Source organism: Triticum dicoccoides, chromosome 1A (genome assembly GCF_002162155.2).
Source record: "Triticum dicoccoides isolate Atlit2015 ecotype Zavitan chromosome 1A, WEW_v2.0, whole genome shotgun sequence".
NCBI classification, from domain to species: Eukaryota; Viridiplantae; Streptophyta; class Magnoliopsida; order Poales; family Poaceae; genus Triticum; species Triticum dicoccoides.
In genome coordinates this window covers 468,890,764-468,913,555 of record NC_041380.1, presented here as the reverse complement: position 1 = coordinate 468,913,555, position 22,792 = coordinate 468,890,764, and positions in this window count along the sequence as shown.

Here is a 22,792-nt window from a genome sequence, read left to right as displayed (position 1 = left end):
AAAAATTCTAAAATAAATTTCTATACGTGAGGAATTTATATATTAATCATCTACAAAAAGAATTAACTAAATAGCACTCTCCAGTAAAAATGGCAGCAATTCTCGTGAGCGCTAAAGTTTCTGTTTTTTACAGCAAGATCAAAAAAACTTTCCCCAAGTCTTCCCAACGGTTCTACTTGGCACAAACACTAATTAAACACAAAACAACACAACCAAAACAGAGGCTAGATAAATTATTTACTACTAAACAGGAACAAAATGCAAAGAACAAAAATAAAATTGGGTTGCCTCCCAACAAGCGCTGTCGTTTAACGCCCCTAGCTAGGCATAAAAGCAAGGATAAATCTAGGTATTGCCATCTTTTAATTTTTTAGTGGAGTCATGCTCGAATCCGGGAGATTATTTACGTTGCCCTTCATATTCTGAAATTATTAGATCTAAAGAGTCCAACCACTTATTACAAAGAGTGATCAACATATTCATGCGGTGAAGATTCCCGCTAACACTCTTAAGAGGTTCAAGAAATTTTTGTAATATTTTCGTTACTTCGCAAATTTTCTCAACAACTTGGTTTTCTTTGTGGGTATGATGAGGCCCCTTTTGTTGAGGTAGTGTTCCCACTATTCCCTCTATAATTTCATGCGCAATACTGGGATCAACTTCGATAAAATTTCCTTTGGCAACGCAGTCCAAGAGTTGTCTATGGGACATATTTAGTCCAACATAAAAATTGCAAAGCAAAATTCTAAAATTCACCTCTAGGGTGCAATTACGATATGATTCCATCATCCTAAACCAAGATTCTTTTAAGTTTTCTCCTTTTCTTTGTTTGAAGTGAAGAACCTCAAACTCGGGAGACAAAGGAGCGGATAAAGGACTAGCCATAACGACGAGGCAAGCAGGAAAGAGGCGAACGAAAAAAGAGGGTGAAAGGAAAAGAGGGCAAATAAAATGGCAAGGGTGAAGTGGGGAGAGGAAAACGAGAGGCAAATGGCAAATAATGTAATGCGGAGGATAAGAGTTGTGATGGGTACTTGGTATGTCTTGACTTGGCGTAGATCTCCCCAGCAACAGCACCAGAAATCCTTCTTGCTACCTCTTGAGCACTGCGTTGGTTTTCCCTTGAAGAGGAAAGGGTGGTGCAGTAAAGCAGTGTAAGTATTTCCCTCGGTTTTTGAGAACCAAGGTATCAATCGAGTAGGAGACCATGCGCGAGTCACCTCGTACCTACACAAATAAATAAGAACCTCGCAACCAACGCGATAAAGGGGTTATCAATCCCTTCATGGCCACTTGCAAGAGTGAGATCTGATAGAGATGATAATAATAAGATAAATATTTTTGGTATTTTTATGATATATATTGAAAGTAAATATTGCTAAATAAAGTATACTGGAAACTTGTATGATGGAAAATAGACCCGGGGGCCATAGGTTTCACTAGTGGCTTCTCTCAAGAGCATAAGTATTATGGTGGGTGAACAAATTACTATCGAGCAATTGTCAGAAAAGCGAATAATTATGAGAATATCTAGGCATGATCATGTATATAGGCATCACCTCCGTGACAAGTAGACCGAAACGATTCCGCATCTACTACTATTACTCCACACATCGACCGCTATCCATCATGCATCTAGAGTATTAAGTTCATAAGAACAGAGTAACACCTTAAGCAAGATGACATGATGTAGAGGGATAAACTCATGCAATATGATGTAAACCCCATCTTTTTATCCTAGATGGCAACAATACAATACGTGTCATTTCCCTTTCTGCACTGGGATCAAGCACCGCAAGATTGAACCCAAAACTAAGCACTTCTCCCATTGCAAGAAAGATCAATCTAGTAGGCCAAACCAAATTGATAATTCGAAGAGACTTGCAAAGATAAACCAATCATACATAGAAGGAATTCAGAGAAGATTCAAATATTGTTCATAGATAAACTTGATCATAAACCCACAATTCATCGGATCTCAACAAACACACCGCAAAAAGAAGAGTTACATCGAATAGATCTCCAAGAGAGTCGAGGAGAACTTTGTATTGAGATCCAAAGAGAGAGAAGAAGCCATCTAGCTACTAGCTATGGACCCGAAGGTCTGAAGTAAACTACTCACACATCATCGGAGGGGCCATGGAGTTGATGTAGAGGCCCTCCGTGATCAATGGATCCTCTGGCGGGGCTCCGAAAAAGGCCCCAAGATGGGATCTCTTGGGTACATAAGGTTGTGGCGGTGGAAATAGGGTTTTGTGGTGCTCCTGGATGTTTGCGGGGTACATGGATATATATAGGAGGAAGAAGTAGGTCGGTGGAGCAACGAGGGGGCCACGAAGGTGGAGGGCGCGCCCCCTGCCTCGTGGCCTCCTCATTGATTGCTTGACGTCCACTCCAAGTCCTCTGGATCACGTTTGTTCCAAAAATCACGTTCCCTAAGGTTTCATTCTGTTTGGACTCCGTCTGATATTCCTTTTCTATGAAACACTGAAGTAGGCAAAAAAAACAACAATTTGGGCTGGGCCTCCGGATAATAGGTTAGTCCCAAAAATAATATAAAAGTGTAAAATAAATCCCATTATCATCCAAGACAGATAATATAATAGCATGGAACAATAAAAAATTATAGATACGTTGGAGACGTATCATAGGATTGCCCCCCCCCCCTTGGCACGCACCTCCTCCTAGGCCGGCCTCTTCCTTCCTCCCTCCTTTATATATGGGGGAGGGGCACCCCATAGACACACAAGTTGATAGTTCATCCCTTAGCCATGTGTGGTGCCCCCCTCCACCATAATCCACCTCGGTCATATCATCGTAGTTCTTAGGCGAAGCCCTGCGACGGTAGCTTCATCATCACCTTCATCACGCCATCATGCTGACAAAGCTCTCCCTCAACACTCAGCCGGATCAAGAGTTCGTGGCACGTCACCGAACCGAACGTGTGTAGATCACGGAGGTAACATACTTTCCGTACTAGGATCGGTCGGATCGTGAAGATGTACGACTACATCAACTGCGTTGTCATAACGCTTCCACTTACGGTCTACGAGGGTACATGGACAACACTCTTCCCCTCTCGTTGCTATGCATCACCATGATAGATCTTGCGTGTGCGTAGGATTTTTTTTGAAATTGCTACGTTACCCAACAGAAGTTACCGACGCAGGGCTTCGCCTAAGCACTACAACGATATAACCGAGGTGGAATTCTGTGGGAGGGGGCACCGCACACGGCTAAACAATCAACTTGTGTGTCTATGGAGTGCCCCCTCCCCCGTATATAAAGGAGTGGAGGAGTGGAGGGACGTCCCTCATAGGGCGCGCCCAAGGGGGGAGTCCTACTCCCAGTAGGAGTAGGTTTCCCCCCTTCCTAGTAGGAGTAGGAGAAGAAGGAAGAGGGAGAGAGAGGGAAGGAAAGGGGGGGGCGACCCCCACCCAATTCGGATTGGGCTTGGGGGCACACTCTCCACCTGGCCTCCTCCTCCTCTCTCCCACTAAGTCCCAATAAGGCCTATTGACTCCCCGGGGGTTCCGGTAACCCCTCGGTACTCCGGTAAATGCCCGAACTCATCTGGAACCATTCCTATGTCCAAACATAGCCTTCCAGTATATCGATCTTTATGTCTCGACCATTTCGAGACTCCTCGTCATGTCCATGATCACATCCGGGACTCCGAACTACCTTCGGTACATCAAAACACATAAACTCATAATACTGATCGTCATCAAATGTTAAGCGTGCAGACCCTACGGGTTCGAGAACTATGTAGACATGACCGAGACTCACTTCCGGTCAATAACCAATAGCGGAACCTGGATGCTCATATTGGTTCCTATATATTCTACGAAGATATTTATCGGTTAAAACCGCATAACAACATACGTTGTTCCCTTTGTCATCGGTATATTACTTGCCCAAGATTCGATCGTAGGTATCTCAATACCTAGTTCAATCTCGTTACCGGCAAGTCTCTTTACTTGTTCCGTAATGCAAAATCCCGCAACTAACTCATTAGTCACATTGCTTGCAAGGCTTATAGTGATGTGCATTACCGAGAGGGCCCAGAGATACCTCTCCGATACACGGAGTGACAAATACTAATCTTGATCTATGCCAACTCAACAAACACCATCGGATACACCTATAGAGCATCTTTACAGTCACCCAGTTACGTTGTGACGTTTGATAGCACACTAAGTGTTCCTCCGGTATTTGGGAGTTGCATAATCTCATAGTCATAGGAACATGTATAAGTTATGGAGAAAGCAATAGCAATAAACTAAACGATCGTAGTGCTAAGCTAACGGATGGGTCAAGTCAATCACATCATTCTCTAATGATGTGATCCCGTTCATCAAATGACAACTCATGTCTATGGTTAGTAAACTTAACCATCTTTGATTAACGATCTAGTCAAGTAGAGGCATACTAGTGACACTTTGTTTGTCTATGTATACACACATGTACTAAGTTTTCGGTTAATACAATTCTAGAATGAATAATAAACATTTATCATGATATAATGAAATATAAATAACAACTTTATTATTGCCTTTAGGGCATATTTCCTTTAGTCTCCCACTTGCACTAGAGTCAATAATCTAGTTCACATCGTCATGTGATTTCACACCAATAGTTCACATCTTTATGTGATTATTTCACATCTTCATGTGACTAATACCCAAAGGGTTTACTAGAGTCAATAATCTAGTTCACATCGCTATGTGATTAACACCCAAAGAGTGATCATGTTTTGCTTGTGAGAGAAGTTTAGTCTACGGGTCTGCAACACTCAGGTCAGTATGCATTTTGCAAATTTCTATGTCTACAATACTCTGCACGGAGCTACTCTATAATACTTATGTTGTGGGGTCCTACGTCTATGACAAAAAATCATGACAGAAAATGGGCTTTTCGTCCTGGGCGGGCCGGATACGCAGTTGCATGACATTCTTTGGGCCGTCCATGAAGGAAAAAACCATGGTAGAAGCGAGGGCGAGGAAAATATCGGGGTGTTCCCGGTTACGTTGGGTGGTCGGGGCCGAGCGGTGCGCATTTCTCTCATACACGCACGCGCGTGGGTGCGAGGCGTTGGGCTCTAACTGAACCCGAGCGAGGCGTTGGGCTCTAACTGAACCCGAGCGAGGTGTTGGGCTCTAACTGAACCCGAGCGAGGCGTTGGGCTCTAACTGAACCTGAGCGATTGCACTGCAGGCTAGGCGTTACTGAACCCGAGAGATCGATCGATGGCTGTTAACTGAACCCGATCAAGCGATTCCTTCGCTACTGCTGCTAACTGAAGCCGATCGATGCTGCCTCAGGATGAATAGTGAGTGTTGCTGGAGGGTTTGGATGAACAGTTCCTGGTGGGGGTTGATACTTCTCCGTTGTATCTACTTTTCCAAACACTTTTGCCCTTGTTTTGGACTCTATCTTGTATGATTTGAATGGAACTAACCCGGATTGACGTTGTTTTCAGCAGAATTGCCACGGTGTTGTTTTATGTGCAGAAAACAAATATTCTCGGAATGACCTGAAACTCCATGGAACATCTTAGAAAAAACAATAAAAAATCCTCACCAAAGATGAAGACCAGGGGGCCCACACCCTTCTCATGAGGGTGGGGGTACCCCCCTAGGGCGCGCCCCCTACCTCGTGGGCCCCCTGTTGCATCTCCGACTCCAACTCCACCTCCATATATTGAGTTTGCATGAGAAAAAAATCAAAGAGAAGAAATCATCGCGTTTTATGATACGGAGCCGCCACCAAGCCCTAAAACCTCTCGGGAGGGCTGATCTGGAGTCCGTTCAGGGCTCCAGAGAGGGGGATTCGTCGCCGTCGTCATCATCAACCATCCTCCATCACCAATTTCATGATGCTCACCCCGTGCGTGAGTAATTCCATCGTAGGCTTGCTGGACGGTGATGGGTTGGATGAGATTTATCATGTAATCGAGTTAGTTTTGTTAGGGTTTGATCCCTAGTATCCATTATGTTCTGAGATTGATCTTGCTATGACTTTGCTATGCTTAATGCTTGTCACTAGGGCCCGAGTGCCATGATTTCAGATCTGAACCTATTATGTTTTCGTGAATATATGTGAGTTCTTGATCCTATCTTGCAAGTCTATAGTCACCTACTATGTGTTATGATCCGGCAACCCCGAAGTGACAATAATCGGGACCACTCCCGGTGATGACCATAGTTTGAGGAGTTCATGTATTCACTATGTGCTAATGCTTTGTTCCGGTTCTCTATTAAAAGGAGGCCTTAATATCCCTTAGTTTCCAATAGGACCCCGCTGCCACGGGAGGGTAGGACAAAAGATGTCATGCAAGTTCTTTTCCATAAGCACGTATGACTATATACGGAATACATGCCTACATTACATTGACGAATTGGAGCTAGTTCTGTGTCACCCTATGTTATGAATGTTACATGATGAACCGCATCCGGCATAATTATCCATCACTGATCCGGTGCCTATGAGTTTTCCGTATACTGGTTCTCGCTTATTTACTTTCCGGCTGCTACTGTTACAATCACTACAAAATACCAAAAACATTACTTTTGTTGTCTTTACTTTTGTTGCCGCTACCACCATTATCATATTACTTTGCTACTAAACACTTTGCTGCAGATACTAAGTTTCCAGGTGTGGTTGAATTGACAACTCAGCTGCTAATACTTGAGAATATTCTTTGGCTCCCCTTGTGTCGAATCAATAAATTTGGGTTGAATACTCTACCCTCGAAAGCTGCTGTGATCCCATATACTTGTGAGTTATCAAGACTAATTTCTGGCGCCGGTGCGGGGAGCATAGCTCTATTCTTTGAGTCACTTGGGACTTATATCTGCTGGACACTATGAAGAACTTGAGAGATCCAAAAACCAAGATCTATCCCTCAACTACGAGGGGAGGTAAGGAACTGCCATCTAGCTCTGCACTTGATTCACCTTCTGTTATGAATAAGTTTGCGACACCTACACCTGCTTCTGCTATTCGTTCTGATATGTCGCATGTTATTGATGATGCCACTTCTGCTATGCATGATACTTATGATGAAACTGCTTCTATGCCTGATACTACTGTGCCCCTTAGTGAATTTCTTTATGAACAAATTGCTAGGGCTAGAGAAAAGAAATTATTGAACCTGAATACAATGATGATAGTGATGCTGAAAATATGCCTGTTATTCCTGAGGGTTACCTTTTTGATACAGAATCTTCTACCGCTATTTTTGCTTGCGAAGATAGATATGAGCTTAAGATGTTATTAATTAAATGTAACAAAGAATCACTTAGAGATAGAATGAAACCCGACCCTGCTTTTGCTACTTCACCTATATGTGTTCTTGATAAAGATTATGAATTCTCTGTTGATCCTGATATAATTACTTTGGTTGAATCTGATCCGTTTTATGGCTATGAATCTGAAACTGTGGTGGCACATCTTACTAAGTTAAATGATATAGCTACCCTATTCACTAATGATGAGAGATCGCGTTACTTTTATATACTCAAAATATTTCCGTTCTCATTAAAGGGTGATGCTAAGATATGGTTTAATTCTCCTGATCCTGGTTGTGTGCGTAGTCCCCAGGATATGATTTATTACTTCTCTGCTAAATATTTCCCTGCTCATAAGAAAAAAGCTGCTTTGAGGGAAATATACAACTTCGTGCAAATTAAAGAAGAGAGTCTCCCACAAGCTTGGGGGAGGCTTCTCAAGTTACTTAATGCTTTGCCCGATCATCCTCTTAAGAAACCTGAAATACTTGATATCTTTTATAATGGACTAACCGATGGTTCCAGAGATTACCTGGATAGTTGTGTTGGTTCTCTTTTCAGGGAAAGAACACCGGATGAAGATGAAATTCTATTGAATAATATGTTGACGAATGAAAATAATTGGGCACCTCCTGAGCCATCCCCTGCTCCAATTACTGAGCCTATTCCTAAACCAACTGCGAAGAAGAGAGGTGTTTTATTTCTCAGTCCCGAAGATATGCAAGAGGCAAAGAAATCTATGAAAGAGAAAGGTATTAAAGCTGAAGACGTTAAGAATTTACCTCCTATTGAAGAAATACATGGTCTTAATTCACCGCCTGTTGAAGAAACTTATGATTTCAATTATTTATTTGTTGAAGAACCTCCTGATCCCGATATCTCGACACAGGTAGTAAAGGTAAATTCTCTCTATAGATATGATAAAGTTGAAGTTCCTCCTACTAAAATTGCTAGTCAGTGCTTGGATGAGTTTGATAACTTTATGTTTAAGCAAGACGACTTCAATGCTTATTTTGGTAGACAATTAAAAGAAAATGCTTATATGATTAGACGCTTGGGTGATTATATGGCTAATATTAAAGATGAACTTAAACTTATTAGCAAACATGCTTCTATGGTTACCACTCAAGTAGAACAAGTACTTAAATCTCAAAAAGAAGTGCTTGATGAAATGAATAGTAAGAAAAATGATTATGCTGTTAGAGTGGCTACTAGAACTGGTAGAATGACTCAGGAACCTTTGTATCCTGAAGGTCACCCTAAGAGAATCGAGCAAGATTCTCAGAGAAATAATATTGATGTTCCTAGTTCTTCTAAAAAGAAGAAAAAGAAAAATGATAGAACTGTGCAAACTTCTAGTGAACCTATTGCTAAACCACCTGATAATCCAAATGATATATCTATGTCTGATGCTGAAACACAACTTGGTAATGAACATGAACCTAATAAAAATATTAATGATGATGTTCATGATAATGCTCAACCTAGTAATGACAATGATGTAGAAATTGAACCTGATGTTGATCTTGATAACCCACAATCAAAGAGTCAACCTTATGATAAAAGAGACTTTGTTGCTAGGAAACATGGTAAAGAAAGGGAACCTTGGGTTCAGAAACCCATGCCTTTTCCTCCGAAACCATCCAAGAAAAAGGATGATGAGGATTTTGAGCGCTTTGCTGAAATGATTAGGCCTATCTTTTTGCGTATGAGATTAACTGATGTGGTCAAAACAAATCCTTATGCTAAATATATGAAGGATATCATTACTAATAAAAGGAAGATGCCGGAAGCTGAAATTTCCACCATGCTTACTAATTATACTTTTAAGGGTGGAATACCAAAGAAACTTGGAGACCCAGAGTACCTACTATACCTTGCTCCATTAAAAGAAATTATATTAAAACTGCTTTATGTGATCTTGGAGCCGGTGTTAGTGTTATGCCTCTCTCTTTATATCGTAGACTTGACTTGAATAAGTTGACACCTACCGAAATATCTTTGCAAATGGCTGATAAATCAACTGCTATACCTGTCGGTATTTGTGACGATGTGCCTGTTGTGGTTGCAAACGTTACTATTTTGACGGATTTTGTTATTCTTGATATTCCCGAGGATAATAGTATGTCTATTATTCTTGGAAGACCTTTTCTTAATACTGCAGGGGCTGTTATTGATTGCAACAAAGGAAATGTCACTTTTCATGTTAATGGTAATGAGCATACGGTACACTTTTCAAGGAAACAACCTCAAGTTCATAGTATCAACTCCATTGGAAAAATTCCATCGATTATATTTGGAGGTTTTGAATTTCCTCTCCCTACTATCAAGAAGAAATATGATATACTTATTATAGGGGATGTGCATATCCCCGTTGAGGTAACTTAGTGTTATTCAAAATTTCTCCGGTTTCATGATTATCGGAATGAGTTTGTTAACAAGACTTGCTCAACCTTGTTAGTGGATTCTTTTTGATGAGCATGAGATGGATGAAACTAGAAGCACAAACTTCTGTACCCTCTCTATATTTTCTGTTAATTAGTAGAAATAAAGTAAAAATAGTATTTTCTGTCTGTCTCCTAACTTATCCGTGCAATATAAAAATATCCCAAAAATAGAAGTCCTCAGAATGCCATGCCAATTTAATATGATTTTTTCGGGAATATTTGAGAATTTACTGTGCAAAAATTACCGCGGGAGGAGCTGCCACCTGGTCACGAGGGTGGTGGGCGCGCCCCCCTGCCTCGTGGGCCCACGGTGGCCCTCCTCCACTTATCCCAGCACCCATATTCTTCCTCTATCTCACACAAACCCGAAAAACCAACTCAAGCACGAGTTCCAGCCACTTTTGTTGTGATTTTCGATCTCCTTGCTCAAAGCACCACTCGCAAAACTGCTTGGGGAGATTGTTCCTTGGTATGTGACTCCTTCATTGGTCCAATTAGTTTTTGTTCTAGTGATTTATTCTTTGCAAATTTGTGCTGCATAGGTGACCATGTTCTTGAGCTTGCATCTCAAATTTATATGGTTCCAAGTAGTTCTAATGCTTGATATAGGCTCTAGGCACTTGTAGGAGTAGTTACTATCAGTTTTATTGAGTTTGGTTTACTTTTATTTTGAAGTTACTAGAAATTTCAGAATTTTTCAGAGAAAAACAATATGTTTAGGAAGATGTTCCAAGGTGGTTCCTCTAAGAAGCAAGGACCCAGGATTGCTATGCGCGATGCTGACGAGGATCCACCAAGAGACGCTCCAGTACGGCCTTGCGAATGGCCGTCGGAAAATTTTATGGACCGTGCGGGAATTAAAGAAGAATTCAAAGCATATTTACGCAATGCCGGTCTTGAGGATTTTGAGGCTGACAAATGCCCCCAGTATCATGATCTCACAAGTTCATTTGTGAGGAGGTTTGAGTATTCATCTTCGCGTAATTCTCCTTCAGTCATGTTTGATCTTTATCACAAATCTTATACCATGGACTTAGAGGACTTCACTTCTGCTTGCAAACTTCCATCATGGGGTAGTGTTAGGGATCTCCCTAAATCTGAATTTAGAAACTTTCTTGCTACTATAACTCTGGGGGAATCTAGAGATATAACGCAGGCTACCATAGGAAGCATTCACTTTCCTGCTATACATTATTTTGCTCTCTTCATTGGTAGATGCATAAATGCTAAGGATGAAGCATGTCACATGTGTGTCCCTGATCTTAGCATTCTTAGGAGTGCTGTGTTAGGAGACCAATCTTATCATATGGGAGCCATTGTAGCCCGTAGGTTGCATCATAATAGACATAATGGAGATTTCTTTGGAGGAATTTTTGCAACCCGCTTAGCTCATTTTCTTGAAATAGACATTCGTGAGGGTGATACGGAGTTGCCTCCCGCATATTTAGATTATAACTCTATGGCGTCGCACCAGTTTGTCGAGAGGCCTGAATCACCTCTCTTATATCATTTAATTTTTGATAAACGACGTGTTTTCCGTATTACTCTCCATGCTCCTGCCTTCATTGACTCACAGGCAAAAGGAAGATATGTTATTACCAGAGAGGAGGCAGAACAGTATGAGAGGAGAGCGGAGGCAGCTCGACTCCACGCTGCAGCTTAGTAGGCGATAACTGCTGTACATCAGTATGATACCAACTATCCTTCCTCGTCGCAGTACGACCCCAACAACTATTATTATGGATATCTGCCAGGCCAGCCGTGGCCATAGACCAACTTAGGCTAAAAGCCTAAGCTTTGGGGAGTACGTATTTCTCACCGACATTACATTCATGTTCACACACACTCATTGCTAAATGTCGGTGCTCATACTTTTTCATTATAACATCCATGCTAGTTTACTTTCTTTTTCCTTCTTTCTTCTTGTATGTTTGTTAAACCTTAAGAAAAACCAAAAAAATAGTAGTAGTTTATTTTTCTGCTGTAGTAGTAATAATTAAAAAGAAAACCCAAAAATATTTCCTGTTCTTCTTTTGCTTGTTGGGAGTTTTCCCGTGTAAATAGTTTTATTTCTTTTCTTTGGGGGTCAGTAGGAGAAGACCATAATTAAATTGTTGAAGCGGCTCTTATATGCATTATTATTGAATTAACCAAAGAGCCCATATTGCCTTGTCTTCTCCTGTTTATTGAATGCCTGCAGATTCTAGCTTAGTCCAATGCACATGCACTCTTATTATTATTCACACCGTTCGGCCGTGCAAGTGAAAGGCAATTATGATGATATATGATGGACTGACTGAGATGAGAAAAGCTGGTATGAACTTGACCTCTTTTGTTTTTGTAAATATAATGAGTCCCGCGTTCCTGATTCAGCTTATTATGAATAAACATGTTTGCAATGACAATTAGAGATCAGAGTTGCTTGTGCCATGCTTGATTAGCTATGAATTATAATGATTTACCTTGTGTGCCAACATGCTATTGAGATGGTTATGATGTGGTATGATGGGGTGGTATCCTCTTTTGAATGATTTAAGTGACTTGACTTGGCACATGTTCATGCATGTAGTTGAAACAAAATCAACATAGCCTTCACGATATTTATGTTCATGGTGGATTATATCCTACTCATGCTTGCATCCAATGTTTATTAATTTTAATGCATGTACATGGCTGTTGTCGCTCTCTAGTTGGTCGCTTCCTAGTCTTTTGCTAGCCTTCACTTGTACTAAGCGGGAATACTGCTTGTGCATCCAAATCCTTAAACCCCAAAGTTATTCCAGATGAGTCCACTATACCTTCCTATATGCGGTATCTACCTGCCGTTCCAAGTAAATTTGTATGTGCCAAACTCTAAACCTTCAAATAAACATTCTGTTTTGTATGCTCGAATAGCTCATGTATCAACAAAGGATGTCCTTATCTTCCATGTTAGGTGGGTTATTCTCAAGAGGAGTGGACTCCACTCCTCATTCACGAGAAAATGGCTGGTCACCGGGATGCCCAGTCCCATGCTTTATGCAAACTAAATCAAAATTAATTGCAAACAAAACTCCCCCTGGGACCTGATGTATGTTGGAGGCACTCGTTGTTTCGAGCAAGCCATGGATTGATGCTTGTTGGTGGAGGGGGAGTATAAACTTTACCATTCTGTTTGGGAACCGCCTATAATGTGTGTAGCATGGAAGATATCGCCATCTCTTAGTTCTTATGTTGACAATGAAAGTATACCGCTCAAAATACAATTTACCTCTATTTCAAAACTGAGCTCTGGCACCTCTACAAATCCCTGCTTCCCTCTGCGAAGGGCCTATCCATTTACTTTTATGTTGATTCATCACCCTCTTATTAAAAAGCACTAGCTGGAGAGCACAGCTGTCATTTGCATTCATCACTGTTAATTCATGTTGGGTATGACTATGATTGGATCTCTTTTACCATGAATTACAATGTCTAGTCAGTCCTTGATCTTTAAAGGTGCTCTGCATTTATGTTTTGTGGTCTCAGAAAGGGCTAGCGAGATACCATCTTGTTATATCATATTATGATTGTTTTGAGAAAGTGTTGTGATCCGAGATTTATTATTATGACTTGCTAGTTGATTATGCTATTGATATGAGTAATTATGAGACCTGAGAATTATTGCAAATGTGGTTAGTTATGATTTATGCTGAAAACTTGAATGCTAGCTTGACATAGTTATAACAACAAGAGCAAACAGAGTTTGTAAAAGTTTTTCTTTCTTTCTTTCAGTTTGTCATCTGAATTGCTTGAGGACAAGCAAGGGTTTAGTCCGTCGTATCTACTTTTCCAAACACTTTTGCCCTTGTTTTGGACTCTATCTTGTATGATTTGAATGGAACTAACCCGGACTGACGTTGTTTTCAGTAGAATTGCCATGGTGTTGTTTTATGTGCAGAAAACAAATATTCTCGGAATGACCTGAAACTCCACGGAACATCTTAGAAAAAACAATAAAAAATCCTCGCCAAAGATGAAGACCAGGGGGCCCACACCCTTCTCACGAGGGTGGGGACGCCCCCCTAGGGCGCCCCCCCTAGGGCGCGCCCCCCTACCTCGTGGGCCCCCTGTTGCGTCTCCGACTCCAACTCCACCTCCATATATTGAGTTTCGATGAGAAAAAAATTAGAGAGAATAAATCATCGTGTTTTACGATATGGAGCCTCCACCAAGACCTAAAACCTCTCGGGAGGGCTGATCTGGAGTCCGTTTAGGGCTCCGAAGAGGGGGATTCGTCGCCATCGTCATCATCAACCATCCTCCATCACCAATTTCATGATGCTCACCGCCGCGCGTGAGTAATTCCGTCGTAGGCTTGCTGGACGGTGATGGGTTGGATGAGATTTATCATGTAATCGAGTTAGTTTTGTTAGGGTTTGATCCCTAGTATCCATTATGTTCTGAGATTGATGTTGCTATGACTTTGCTATGCTTAATGCTTGTCACTAGGGCCCGAGTGCCAAGATTTCAGATCTGAACCTATTATGTTTTCATGAATATATGTGAGTTCTTGATCCTATCTTGCAAGTCTATAGTCACCTACTATGTGTTATGATCCGGCAACCCCGAAGTGACAATAATCGGGACCACTCCCGGTGATGACCATAGTTTGAGGAGTTCATGTATTCACTATGTGCTAATGCTTTGTTCCGGTTCTCTATTAAAAGGAGGCCCTAATATCCCTTAGTTTCCAATAGGACCCCGCTGCCATGGGAGGGTAGGACAAAAGATGTCATGCAAGTTCTTTTCCATAAGCATGTATGACTATAAATGGAATACATGCCTACATTACATTGACGAATTGGAGCTAGTTCTGTGTCACCCTATGTTATGACTGTTACATGATGAACCGCATCCGGCATAATTATCCATCACTAATCCGGTGCCTACGAGTTTTCCGTATACTGGTTCTCGCTTATTTACATTCCCGCTGCTACTGTTACAATCACTACAAAATACCAAAAACATTAATTTTGCTGTCTTTACTTTTGTTGCTGCTACCACCATTATCATATTACTTTGCTACTAAACACTTTGCTGCACATACAAGTTTCCAAGTGTGGTTGAATTGACAACTCAGTTGCTAATACTTGAGAATATTCTTTGGCCCCCCTTGTGTCGAATCAATAAATTTGGGTTGAATACTCTACCCTCGAAAGACGTTGCGATCCCCTATACTTGAGGGTTATCCGGGGTGGATGAACTGGACTCCGTGGTGTTGCCTCTAGATGAACAGGACCCCGATCGATTGAGCCGGTTGGGGCTGGATGAGCAGGACCCCGTGGAGGGCAGGATGAATAGGACCACACTGTGTAGGGCTGGATGAACAGTAGACAGTGGAGGGTTGGATGAACAGTAGCCCGTGGAGGGGTGGTTGAATAAGAGCCCGTGGAGAGGGCTGGTTGAACAGTAGCCGGTGGAGTAGCGCGCGGTGGAGGCTGGATGAACAGGAGCCCGCGGATGAATAGTCGCAGGTGGAGGCTGGAGGAGGTCGACGGTGGATGAACAGTAGCCCGTGGAGGCTGGAGGGGGTTAACAGTGGAGATGAACAGTATCCCGTGTAGTCTCGTTTTGCGGTACGCCACACCCCTCCCGATGAACAGGACCCCCATTTCGACCATAGCGCTCCAACACAAGTTCGTTTCCTCTATTTTGCAGTGCGCCACACCCCTCCTGATCAGCAGGACCCCTGTTTTGACCGTAGGAGGTCCGTTTCCTCCATTTTGCGGTATGCCAGACCCCTCCCAATGAACAGGATCCCGTTTCGATCGTGGCTGGTCGAACACAAGGCTGTTTCCTCCGTTCTGCGGTACGCCAAGCCTCATTTCCATCAGTTGTTCCGTCCAAGCCCTCCCGATGAACACGACGATGCATTCCGTTCCGACTCAGCCGGTTGGCTCCCCATGAACACGACGACGACGCAGTTTCTCTGTTCTGACCCAGCCATGTACACGAGCCCCGGCGTACGTATGCGCGAGTAGGCGTTCGAGACCCCCCCTGTATGTACGTACGTGGTCGTATTTTCTTTCTTGCACACTGGCCACTGTACGTACGTGTACATGCTACATGCGCACCTCTACTATGACACGTGCGCACATCTACATCGACCAGTATGTACGTACACGTTCGCGACCAGAATAACAATGCTATGTACGCTTCGACCAGGTGGGTCCCGACTGTCAGGCACTTCCTTGCGTGCGAAGATGTAGCTGGTGGGTCCCAGCAGTCAGGGGGGTGAATCGTTTTTGTTTTGCTCGGACGCACTTCCTTGCGTGCGAAGATGTAGCTGGTGGGTCCCACCAGTCAGGGGGAAATGTTTGTTTTTGCGGAATACGGTGGCCCGTCCGGTGGGTCCCCGCTGTCAGGTGGAGGAATAATTATTTTGCGCGTAATAAGGAGGCACTTCCTAGCTACGGCCGTGGACCCAGCTATCAGCCTCTCCATGTACAGTCCACGCCCGATGGAAGCCTTTCCTTGACCATGTTGACCACGCCGCGCCGAGAGCACCAAGGCGGTGAACGACGGCGAGACCTGGGAAGGGGACGATGCGGAGCCGGGGAATACACGGCAGTGGAAGCCCACGCGGAGAGGAGTACGAGAGTTCACTGGTTCGGCTGCGGTGTGAGGCTGCCATCGCCGCAGAATAACAGGGGGTGTGGGTGAGTAGAGGGATGGCCTGGCTAGCGGTGGGAGTAGTAGGGGGTGGTGAGGCCTCCGCGGCATCACAGCCGGCCACGGGAGGCACGAGCACGCGGCACGACCGGCGCTGGTTTGGGTGGCTGGAGCAAGAAGACCAGAGGTTGAAGAAGCACTACGGCCGTTGGATGGACATCGTACGGTTACTAGAGCTAGAATCGTTCATATTGACTAAGTTAACAAAGCCCTCCGTCCACAAGTCAGCCTACCACCAAGGTGGGTCCCAGCTAGCAGGGGGTATTCATTTTTTCTGCGTAATAAGGAGGCACTTCCGGTGGGTCTGAGCTGACAGCAGGGGGGACGTTTTTTGCGAAATACTGTGAACCGTCCGGTGGGTCCCAGCAGTCAGGGGGAAACGTTTTTTCACAAAATACGGTGGCCCGTCTGGTGGGTCCCTGCTGTTAGGTGGAGGAATCATCATTTTCCGCGTAATAAGGAGGTACTTCCTTGCTGCGGCTGTGGACCCAGCTGTCAGCCTCTCCACGTACAGTACACTTCCGATGGAAGTCATTCCTTGACCACATTGACCACGTCGCGTTCCGTTGCATGCATGCGTCCATGGGCGTGGTGCATCCCCACTGTCAGCCTCTCACGTACAGTCAACTTCCGATGACTCTCGGTTGGTGACCACGTTGACCACACCGTGTCGAGCGCACCAAAGGCTGATGGACGACGGCGAGGCCCCAGACTGGAACGACCCGGAGATGGGGAAGATGGGGCAGTGGAGTCGCAGATGGAGAGGAGTGGGAAACTTGACTGGTTCGGGTGCGCGGTAGCACAGCCGCGGTGCCGCCCACGGGAAACAGGAGCAAGAACAAAGGTTGAGGAAGGAGCACGGCTGTTGGATTAACATCCAATGGTCCAGCTACTAGAATCATTTGTTGATTAAGTTGACAAAGCCCCGCGTACACGTTCGCTTAGTAGGCCAACAAGTCAGCCACCAAATCTGACAGGTCCCAGCTGTCAACGGGAGGAATAATTTTTTTCGCATAACAAGGAGGCACTTCCTTCCGTGCGAAGATACAGCCGATGGGTCCCAGCTATCAGGTGGAGGAAACATTTTTTCAGTTTAATAAGGAGGAACTTTCCTTGCGCGCGACCATGGACCTCGTGGGTCCCAACCGTCAGGCTCTCCACGTACAGTCCTCTTCCGATGACTCTCGTTTGTTGACCACGCCGCACCAAGCGCAGCGAGGCGGTGGACGACAGCGAGGCCCCAGATGGGAACGACTCGGAGATGGGAAGACGCGGCAGTGGAGTCACAGATTGAGTGGAGGAGAAGGGTTATAACTGGTTCTGGTGCGGCGTGGGGCTGCAGTCGGTGGAGAATAACAGAAGGTGTGGAGGGGTGGAGGGATAGCCTGGCCGACATTGGGGTAGCGCTTCGCAGCGATGCGTCCTAAGCAGAGCTGCTAGCCGCCGGAGGCCGGACCAGGCGGTCCCGGCGACGCTGGAGGAAGAAGACAAGAGATTGAAGGTGCATGCTGACCAAGTTGACAACGCCCTGCGTAGGCTTCGACCTATTGGCCCACATGTCAGCCTGAAAAAATGTGGCATATATTTAACCCATGTTTTCTAGAATGTACAGTCCATTTGCTGGGCTGGGTGAACAAATAATTTCGCGTCAATGCGGCCTATTTATATTATCTAAGAAATCCCAGCCCATTTGCACTTCCTTCAAATACACGAATTAGTTGGGCTTGTTATATATATAATGTTATGTTAGAAGGAGCAATTAATATCAAAAATAAACCGGAGAGGCACATTTTTTATATACATAATTAACAAATTAGCGAGTTATTGCTCAAAATAAAAATGAGCGCGTTATTATTACATTGGTCCTTAAAATCTTCGCAAGCTTTTGTACGCAATCACCAGGATTTTCCTTGCATGTGAGTCGAAAACAACCAGGATTTTCCTCGCCAACTTCTGTTAAATATTTACTTTTATAATTTAATAACATGTGGGATGTTTTTATAATGTATATATAAGTCTCTATAAAATATACAATAATAGTAATGATATAAATATATATAATGTGGTTAAAAATACATTGGGCTGCCGATCTTTAAGAAAAATCCCATAGGCTGGTATGGACCTCAAAAAATAAGTTGAAACCACTGTCACCATATGTCGTGGGCTACGCATGTTAAAATACAAAACCTAGGCCTAGCTGATACTTGTTCGCCCTCTGGAAAAAAATGATACCAGATCCCCGAGCGAACTGGATAATAGAGGGGACCGGCGGCACGACTGAAGAAGCACATCAGGAGCGATTTTTTTCTTCAGTGGATGGCTCTCGATGGCGTTTTTTTACTTGCCTCTGCACCATACAACTTGTATTTTAGCCTCCCGGTCCGTGGTGGACCAGCAGCCCATTTGCTGGGCAGGCCAACCTATAGAAACTAGCACTCGATTTTTCATCAGGCCCCAAAAACAACGTAGTACTATGTTTGTTTTGAGGCCGAGAACATTACGGCAGAGGTTGAGCGGGGAGGGGCAAGACAGAGCAAAAAGATTAAAAAGAGCTGATGCACCATTGCTACCCTAACAAAGCAGGTGCAATTCTTCTCGGGAAGAAGGTGTGCCATTGACACCCACACGTCACATACCCCACAGTAGGCATACTAACAAGTTCATAACCAAGCACAACAGAAAAGGTAAACACTCGTATCAAACTCAGGTTCACAGGACACGTTCATATTCATAGCCAACATTCACTATCAACAACTCAAAAGATTCATATATACACAAGTTCAGCATGTCTATGGATCCAAATGATTGATAGATCACACAACAATATTCATAGATAATTCACAAAAAGATTCAGATATACACATGTTCAGTATGTTTATGCATCCAAATGATTGAGATCACAGCCAATATGATCCATGGACGAACTTTAATTACCTAGGGTACAGACTGGTAAATGGTGTTCAGTCGGAGGTACTTCTTGCTAAAATTAATGCTTGTACGAGTAAACTTTCGAGTACATAAGAGGCAGCATAGACAATCTGAACTTTGCTTGTAGGTTTATCCTCAAATAGTGGCCTCGTGCCGAGGGAGGTTTGAGCAACTTGGCCACTACTTTCATCCAACTAGTTTACTGGCTCATCTTGGTCATGTAGCTCGCCAAAATTCTACATTGCAGACGAGAAAGGAGGCGTGTCGGTGTCAAAACCGGTGGATCTCGGGTAGGGGGTCCCGAACTGTGCGTCAAGGCCGGATGGTAACAGGAGACAAGGGACACGATGTTTTTTACCCAGGTTCGGGCCCTCTCGATGGAGGTAATACCCTACTCCTGCTTGATTAATATTGATGATATGGGTAGTACAAGAGTAGATCTACCACAAGATCAAGGAGGCTAAACCCTAGAAGCTAGCCTATGGTATGATTGTTGTGTATGGAGTTGATTGCCTACGGACTACAACCCTCCGGTTTATATGGACACCGGATAGGGTTAGGGTTACATAGAGTCGGTTACAATGGTAGGAGATCTTGAATATCTGCCTCGCCAAGCTTGCCTTCCACACCAAGGAAAGTCCCATCCGGACACGGGACGAAGTCTTCAATCTTGTATCTTCATAGTCCAGGAGTCCGACTGAAGGTATAGTCCGGCTACCCGAACATCCCCTAATCCAGGACTCCCTCAGTAGCCCCCGAACCAGGCTTCAATGACGATGAGTCCGGCGCGCAGATTGTTCGGCATTGCAAGGCGGGTTCCTCTCCAAATCTTGTGTACCTGTAGGAATAATGTCCGATTTTTGTAATGTAGTGCTCCTCGGCTTCCTCGCCCAATAATGGCCGTCTTCCACGTGTTCAAACGAATGCGATAAGCCGGGGTGTTTTTACATCCACACCCCTAGCCGTATAAACGAGCCGCCTATTTAACGGGATGGGGATTTAGGTCCAAACCACATCTTCTCCTTTCCGCAAGTTATCATCAGAGCGCTTCCAGCAAAGGTCCATTCCAACATGACCAACCATCGCAGCTCCTCCCCTCGCCCCTCCGGTCCCAAACCCGGGGACTGGGAGAGTTGCTCCATCCCGCATAGCGAGTTAGCGTCACTTCAGGCCAAGGGATTTCTCCCTCAGGCATACATGGTCCCGGTCCGAGCCGGTCTCGCCACCTATAATGGCGGAAAACAAGCGGAGAGCACCCCCAATCCTTCTAAAGGAGAGCGGGTGTGCCTCGTCCCCTATCTAATAAGGGGACTGGGATTTCCAATTCACCCATTTCTCCGCGGGCTTCTGGAGTTCTACAGCCTCCAGCTGCACAACCTCACGCCCGCCTCCGTATTGCATATTGCGGGTTTCGTCGCCCTTTGCGAGCTATTTTTAGGCGTTGAGGCTCATTTCGCGCTGTGGAACAGGTTATTCTGCCTGGTGCCCCGTTCTAAAGAGGGGTCTATATACCAAGTGGGCGGAGCTGAAGTATGGCGCATCGCCGGGATCGGATACCTATCCGGAACCCCGAAGAAGGCATCCGAGGACTGGCCTTCGGAATGGTTTTATATAGATGATGTCCCGCTACCGGACCCTATCCGGGTCGGTCTCCCTGAGTTCAACAGTGCTCCATTGAAGAAACGCTTGAGCTGGCGTCCGTGGAGCTCTCAGAGAGAAAGCGACAGAGACGTCCTTTACCTGATGGGCCGGATAAGACTATTGGCTCATTCCGGACTAACCATGATTGGAGTCATGGCCGCATGCATTATGCGGGGGGTGCAGCCACTTCAATATAAAGGCCACCCCATGTGGGATTTCAACGGGGAGGATGACGCCACCCGTTACGGTCGTAAGGGGCTGGCTTCAGCTGCCGCCCTAGTAAAGATCTTATCCTCTTTGTACAAGGGAGAAAAGGAGGAATTCCTCCGCGTCAACCTGCAGGCCGGATTTACTATGTATGATCCTCCAAGTTGGGTAAGTGAACAACTGCGCTTGCCCGTTTGTTTTGTACTCCCACGGTTAGATATGTAGTCTAACGACTTCAATGCAGGAACTGCGACATGTGGTAAAGGATATAAATAGCCGCCCTCCACAACCCGAGGACCCAGAACGGTCCCTCGATCCGGACTCCGAAGAGGATCCGGACATATCGGTGGAGCTTATCGATGGGGTGTTCCATCAGCTAAGCAAGGACAATACCTTGGTAGCCATCACGGCTGATTACCCAGGGTTAATCTCGGCCTCCCAGGTGACAAAAACCGGAGTCTCATTCCCTTGAGAGAGATTCCACTCTCACGTATTCCAGTGTTTCTGACGACAACCGTGTTTTGCAGGGGAGATTTCCGAGGCAGGAGGCCGAACCTGCGGCGGTTAGCCAACGAGGGGCCGCAGGGCCCCGTGGGGCAAAAAGGAATGTAGTCTGGACTGAGATGCCGGCGCAAAGGTATAGCGCACCCTCTGCTTCCCTGGTGTTATTCTGTCCGGGCATATTAAAGTTCGTGCTATCTTCAGAACGAAGATACCTTGCCGGACTATATCTGGAGAGGTTGCCAATCGTGCCTCCACCAGCCAGGCTCCAACGTCTGGCCAGGAAGCGGAGGCGAGCACAAGGCGCGCACCGGACGCTCCTCCGACAGAGGATGCGGACAGGTTGTCTGCCAGAAATTCTTAAGTGGAGAGTGCCATGAACCACGGGCGTCATCGGACAGTTCTACGCGATGCTTGTTTCTCCCAAGAGGCTTTAGATGCCTTTAATTCGGGAGATGCGTACCTCCGTGCCGCTCAAAATGGTTTAGCCAGAGCCACGGAGTAGTATGTAAAAGACATATGGGTAAGAAAATTTTGGTCAAATATATATATACCTGTAGCCCCCGAGACTTGAAACAGTTAGAGCAACTGATTTAAGGATAATTTAATATTCAGTTTCTTACAAAGAAGAATACTGTACTGTCCCAGGAGCTGGAAAAGTGCAAGGCCCAACTAGAGGCTGCACTAGCCGCAGTAGGGGAGTCCAAAGAGACCCCCTCAGGTAAGATACACTTTGAAAGATTAGTATTGTGCGGTGTGGGTGCAAATCTGACTAATCATGTTGCAGATGGCGCCGGACTCGATCCGGAAAAGCAACAACTCTTACGCCGGCTAAAGGCCGGTGAGAGTACGTTGACAAAGGTGAGGCGAGAGAAGAATGATCTTCAGGATGCCAACACCAGGCTGGACGTCGAACTTAAAGATGTTCGTGGCCAGCTGTCAGACTCCACGAAGGAGAATCAGCGGCTTCAATGCGGCATATTTAGTAAGTGCTTGAATGAACTTTGAAAAAAGAGTTCGGCGAGGAAGTCGACTAACAGAGTAATGTCTGTAGGTATGCTCACAGGTCGTCCTGCAGAGGAG